At 60.9% G+C, this 6,713-nt stretch overlaps 1 non-coding gene across 1 annotated transcript; it reads right to left on the reverse strand.

Annotated features, from left to right (window-relative positions):
* Window positions 1-6,362: 6,362 nt before the first annotated feature.
* Window positions 6,363-6,435, reverse strand: TRNAE-CUC (transfer RNA glutamic acid (anticodon CUC)). Its single transcript has one exon. It is a non-coding gene; the product is annotated as a tRNA-Glu (tRNA).
* Window positions 6,436-6,713: the final 278 nt, after the last annotated feature.

Genomic DNA, 6,713 nt, shown 5'->3' on the forward strand with positions numbered 1-6,713 from the left:
CAGTCGGTCCCTCGGGACCGTCTTCGGCTTCCCTGTGTGTTCTCGGCACCGGGGCAGGAAGTGGGCCTCAGCCCCCCCGCCCCTCGCAGAGGCGGGGGCCACATGTCCCTGTCGGAAGTCGAGGCTTGAGATGCAGTGTCAGGGCTGATGTTCGAGGCACTTCCCCTGTTCTACCCGTGGCCCGCCTTCCGTTAGGGGACCGGGGGTTTCCTGGAGAGAGGCCGGACCTTCTGGAAGCGGCTGGCCTGGGCCCGGGCCATGGGACCGGACTGTGTCGACATTGTAAGCGCTGGCCCAGCCGGACTCGTTGGTACAAGCCACACGTTGACCCTCCAGCCAGTGGGATCCGCCCGCGTCACGCGGCCTGGTCCTCGCCCGCCTCCGGCCTCCGGGGTTGGGGCGCCCACCCACCCGCCAGCCGCCGTCCCTCTCCCTTCCCTCCCAGCCCTCCAGGATCTCGCTTAAATACTTTAAAACAATCTAAAAGTAATTATCACGAACAGGCTGCTTGGGAACACCTGCTCCATCCGTCCCTCGGAATCACTAATGTGCCCGCGCTGAGCGCTGACAGGCATCGGGCTCCCCGCGCGTCCCGAGTCGCCAGATGCTCCCGCGCCACGGCGCCCCCCTCGCCCCCCGCCACGTGGCACGGCGAGGGCCGCCCAGGCCCGTGTTCCTAGCACAGCTGTCACAGCGATCAGTAGGAAAATCATCACCCCACGAAGTCATACATATGGAACATCATATTTGCAGAATATTTATTTTAACATGTGTCAGGGCCTCCTCGGGTTGCAGGCAGAGGCTGTCCCGCACGTACGGGCGGCTGCAGCTTTCCTTTCATCCCAGAAGGCAGCGGGGCGGGCAGAGGGCCAGGCTGGCGGCGGAGGCGGGGGGGCGGGGCTGTGCACCCAGGGCTCCGGTCGGCCCTCCCTCGGTGCTCGGGCGCGGGGGGCTTGGCGGTGCCCCGTGTCCCTGCCTGCCCCTGTGCGGTCACAGCTGTCGCACAGCTGCCCGTGCCGTGCCGTCCCAGCCAGGGGCCCGAGGATGGGAACCGCGTGAGGTATTTCAACAGGAAGAAGCTAACACAGGCCGCGGGTGGAACGGGCACCAGGGGACGGACCGAAAAAGCAAAGGGAGGACACACAGGTCCACCCCCGGGGGCCAGGTTGCTGGAAGCCAGGAGCTTGGCACAGCAGGAGCTGGGAGCCAGACCCCAGAGGAAGGGTGTTGCTGGGCTGGGGGCCGCACCCCTGCACACCCAGGGGACACCAGCACCCGGCCCACCCTCCAAGGCCGGCCAGGCCAGCCTGCCTTCCCACCTTCCTAAAGTCACGGCAGCCCCCATTTATCAGGCTGTGCTGGACAGTCTTAACTCCCTGGCCTCCTGATGCTAGGACAGAACAGTTTTGTTCCTGAATCACGGGTGGAGAGTTCGAGGCTGAGACGCAAGTGACTCACCTTGGCCAAGAATCCACAGCAAGGAATTCTTGCAGATTCCACAGTAGGAATCTGAACTTCCTCCACTGCTCCCTCCTCGGGCTTAATATAGATAGTATCCTATAGATACAGAGTTGTTTTTTTTTTTTTTTCAATGTTTATTTTTGTTTGAGAAAGAGAGAGAGTACGAGTGGGGGAGGGGCAGAGAGAGAGAGGAGGACAGAGAATCCAAAGCAGGCCCTGTGCTGACAGCAGAGAGCCCGACGCGGGGCTCGAACTCACAGACCGCGAGATGGTGACCTGAGCCGAAGTCGGACGCTCAACCGACTGAGCCACCCGGGCACCCCATACTTTCTTACAAATAGGGAGACTGAGGCACGGAGAGGTGAGGTCCCCTGCCCACAGCTGCTCAGCTACTCAGTTGGCAGGCTCCAGAAGCCATACTTTCAGTCAACACTCTCTCGGAATTTGTGGGAAAAGGATGGAAGGAAGGATGGATGGAGGGACAGATGGATGGTTGGATGGATGGATGGATGATAGATGATGGTGGCTCTAAGATCCTCATGTTTTAGTGACAAGGGCTTGAAGAGGAGGCCGGAGAGGGCAAGGCAGGACACAGGCATGTGCCACACATCTTGCTTTGAATCCTGACTGGAGCCTTGGTCTGCTCACCTGGGAAATGGAACCGTGAGCTTGTCTACCCCATGTGAGCCAGGACCTCCCAGGAGGAATGGGCTCAGGACGTGTCGGTTCTGTGCCCACCATGGCACACCCACGGCTCTAAGCACACGCCGACACACGAAACACACAGACTCGAATACACACACACACACACACACACACCCCCAACACGCTGCATAACTCCCGAGAACACGCGAGGGAGCAGCAGACATCTGTGGGCACCCGTGTGCCTGCAACATACACCTGCGAGCGAACGGAACACGCGGAGCCACACGCAGGGAGACATAGCCCCGGACACGTACACCTTCCCACGACGCGCGACTCCTGCCCGGAACATGCGTCTGTCTGGGGCACCTTCAGAGAATGGCCCGTCGTGCCAGATGCCCGTGCTCGTGTTGTGATGGGTGTGTGCCCAGCACACGTGCCAGTACCTGACCCTCGGAGCATAGAGAAGGCCCAGGCTGCTGCCCAGAAGCGATCCCTCCTGGATGCCTTGTGCCCGGGGAGCCAGAGACCCTGTATTTACCCCAGGGGCGGACGGGGCGCAGCTTGTCCTTACACGTGACAGGTGTGAATGTGCTAATGAGGCACGACACGTCCCCCCTGCTTCCTCAGCAGCTTCCCATGACTCGCGTGCCCCTGGGGCAAAGCCAGAGCCCTTACTCTGGCCGCCAGGCCTAGTGTGATCTGTCCCACAACCCTCAACCCCACTGCTTCCCTGTCCTCACTCCCTCCCGCACTCTGCCTTACTTGGTCTCCTGCGGCCACACTGGCCTCCTTCCTGGTCCTCAGACGTGCCCCAGGGCCTTTGCACTCACTGCTTCTGCTGCCTTGAACCCTCTTCCCACTCACACGCATCTGCATGATCCCTGGCCTCCCTTCCTTTTTATAAGCGCAGCCTTGGTGAGACCTCCCTCCCTCCCTCCCTCCCTCGGGCTCTCTGTTTACCTTACCAGCTCTGTTTCTCTCCAGAGCTCTGCATCATAGCTGACACATGCACGGATGTGCGTGTTTACTTATTCCGCCTCCCCGCTGGACTCGTTCCGCCCGGGGCGTTATTCCCAGGGCCGTGCACGGGGCCGTGAACCGGGCAGGTGCACAGTAGGGGCTGTGCAGTGAGCGACTGTTGGCGGGTCTCATTCATTCTTCTGTCCCCTCCATGACCACATCAGGGGCTTAGCCTGAGCCCAGCTCTGGGCCAGCTGTGCAGCAGGATCTTAACAGCGTCTAGCACTTTCCAAGCCCTCTCGGAGGACCCGGTGCTGGGCCGAGAGCTTCAGTGTTCACTCCCTGAATCTCCACAACCTTGTGGAGCACGAAGCCCGTTTCGCAGATGGGAAAACAAGCACAGACATACGCCGAGGGATACCGTTTAGCCCCTCGCGGTCATTTGGAGCGGTGAGGCCACGCAGATAGCGAGACGAGCCATCCTTGTCCCGACTCGGGGAGTGCCTCCTGTGTGGTCGTGACCCCAGTGCGGAGGAGGGGAGAGGCCCACACAGAGAGGTCAGGCAACCTGCCCGAGATCCCCCAGCCTTGGGAGGACCCGCTCAGTAGATTCCCGGAGGGAGCCCGACGGGAGGAGGGCCGAGGGAGCCCCGCCTGGTGATTCGGAGACTGAGTCCTACCACAGTGCGTCCTCGGCACCTGCAAAAGCGGCCAGGGAGGAGGTGGGTGAGCGCAGCTGGTGAGCTGGGCCCACACAGTGGCTCTCAGCCCGGGCTCCCAGCCGCGGTCACCTGGGGAGCTTGACAAAATACAGGCACCCGCCTGCCACCCCCAGAGATTCTGGCGTGACTGGCTGGGGACGCTGTGTGGGCGCGGAGATGTGGCAGGTGGCATTCACCTTACGTGTACAGTTGGAGGGACTTTTACGCACGAATACGCCTGCGTGACCTCCGCCCAGGTCACGGTCCAGAACGGTGATTCTCCGACTTCAGCGGGTGTCAGAGTCCCCCCGGGGGCTCTCCCTCGGGCACAGCTTGCTGGCCCCAGCCCCGGAGTCTCAGGTTCAGCAGGTCTGGGATGGGGCCCGAGGACCTGCATTTCCAGCAAGTTCCTAGGTAACGCTGCCCCTGCTCGGAGATGCCACTTTGAGGACCACTGACCGACACAAGGCATTCCCAACCCCCGTCCCAGAGGGCCCTGGGCGTGAGAATGTTTAAGGGCCCCCAAAGAGATTCTCCTGTGCAGCTAAGGTTGAAACCTCTGCCTCAAGGGGCAGATTTCTTTTTTTTTTTTATTAATGTTTATTTATTTTTGAGAGAGAGAGAGAGAGAGAGAGCGCGCGCAAACAGGGGAGGGGCAGAGAGAGAGGGAGACACAGAATCCAAAGCGGGCTCCAGGCTCCGAGCTGTCAGCACAGAGCCCGACGTGGAGGCTCGAACCCACGAACCGTGAGATCGTGACCCGAGCCGAAGTCGGACGCTTCACCGGCGGAGCCCCCCGGGCGCCCCTCAGGGGGCAGATTTCTTAGGTCCAGCGTTCAAACCCTGTGAGCTCGGCTCCGAGTTACAGGCGCCCGTCCAGGGTGGTCATGTGCAAAGCCTCTCCTGTCTAGCCCGACAGGCGGAGTGGCCAAAGGAAGAATGTCCAGGAGCCACAGGAAGAGGGAAGCCACCTGGGGTGGACTGTGGCCCAGAGCACGGTGGGGGCGGGGGCGGGGGGGGGGGGGAAGCTTGCTCAGCCCCAGCTGATTGCTGTTGCAAGATGGCGTGTGGCAAAATCTTTTTATTTTTTCAAGGGAAGCCAGAAGTCCAGATTTTTCTGTCAAATCTGATTTTCAAATGTTGGCAACTAATGCGAATATACAATTCTCATGTTACCACGGGGCAAAAAAACACAGAAAACCCCAACCGCAGAGCCTGCTTCTCTGATCCGAGCACCTGCCGGTCCCCCTCCCCCTCGCCCCCCCTCCATCTTGATCCTTTGGGGCATCAGAGCTGGAAATTGGCCCCCGGCGGGGATGGGTGTGGGGTCTTCCCCCTGGCTCCCCTCTGACACCTGGCCTTGACTCTGAACCCGCCTCCCCAGAGCTCCCCATAGCGGCCTCGCCTTCCCCTCACCCCCTGAGCCCAGGGCAGGAGCGGGCTGCCTGGCACCCCCCAAGCGCCCAGAACCCAGAGGGCGTCGGGCCCCCTGGTCCCGCAGCCACCCACGCACCCTCTCCTGACAGCTTTATCAAGCCTCCAGCCTTTCCAGCCCCATTGTTCCTGACATCTGTTTCGGTAAGTGATTAATTGCAATTAGCGAACGGTTTGAAAGCCGGGAAGAATGCTCAGCAGAAAGCCCATCAAGATTAATGAGTGGCTGGGTTGTCAGGAGGGGGCATGGTAGACGCACCGCCGCAGCGGGACCTGGGGGAGTCGCTGTCCTCCACCCGGCAGGTGCCCGGAAGCAACGTGGAGGCGACGCCCCCGCGCTCCACGCCCCCTACCTGCCCCCACAGCCCTCCTCCCCGATAAACGACCACTAGATGATTTCTCATCAAAATGCATGAATTACCCACTAACAGGCTATTAATAAAGCCCTTAGAGTGTCATAAGATTAGGTTCTGAGCATGCAGAATGGATTGCAGTGCTTCCAGAACATTCTGCCGTTGGCTGGCGCGGGAGCGCGCCCAGAGAGGGGAGGCGGGGGGGCGGGGTCGCCTGCCCATGGCCCTTCCGCCACCCGTGACACCACCAGTGGGGCCCAGCGAAGGGAAATCGCCCTTGAGGTAGGAACGCTCAGGTGCGCTCACCTCCCGCGGGTAGAGACCGCTTCGGCCGGGTGTGGCCCGCCAACTGCACCCTCCGCCGTCTCGCAGCCGTCCTGGCGCCCGAGCCGCGCGTCTCAGACGGTGGTTGGCACGCGAGCACGCCCCGCGCAGGCCTCGCCCTCGTGTCCGTGTGCTGGGGCGCGTGCACACGCGTGTTGTCGCGTACCTCGCTTACAGTGGCGGGCGCCACGCCACCTCTGCGGTTACACCTTCTGTGCACGGCCACGGCCCCCAGATCCCTTCTCTGCCCGTTTCTAAGGATCGTAGTTGTTCATCGAGGGACATGTATGTGTTGGGTGTTTTACAGGCATTGTCTGCAACGCTGTAGACGGGGAAACTGAGGCTGGGACCATTTAAGCAGCAGGCCCCAGACACAGAGCGACAGAGTCGGGGCTGTCTCACTGGAGATTGAGCCTGGAAGTCCGGAGTCGTCACCCTGTGCATGGAAGGGCCTCTTGTTTTTGTTTCTTTCTAGTAGGCTCCGTGCCCAACACAGGGCTTGAACTCTTGACCCTGAGATTGAGAGTCACAGGCTCTACCAACTGAGCCAGCCAGGCGCCCCCGAAGGTCCTCATTGTTTACCTTGTGCTTTTTCAGGTCTCCTTTGGGACCTAGGTGGTGATAAATCTCCCTCTCCCAGAGACTCTTCTGGGGACATTGGAAGGGGGCCTGGAGATTCTGGGGGATTCAGAGCGCAGACTCCGGTATCGACCCAGGCAGATGCTGTTACTGACCATGAACTGCAAGAGGGCAGCAAGTAATCGGGCCCGTGTGGGTTAAATACACCCCCGGCTTCGACTATAGGCGCCATTTCCTTTTCATTTAGTCTCCCAAA

This window comes from Lynx rufus, unplaced genomic scaffold, assembly GCF_022079265.1.
Source record: "Lynx rufus isolate CCGP_SWC_20201006 ecotype Redwood Valley unplaced genomic scaffold, mLynRuf1.p SCAF_16, whole genome shotgun sequence".
Lineage (NCBI taxonomy): Eukaryota > Metazoa > Chordata > Mammalia > Carnivora > Felidae > Lynx > Lynx rufus.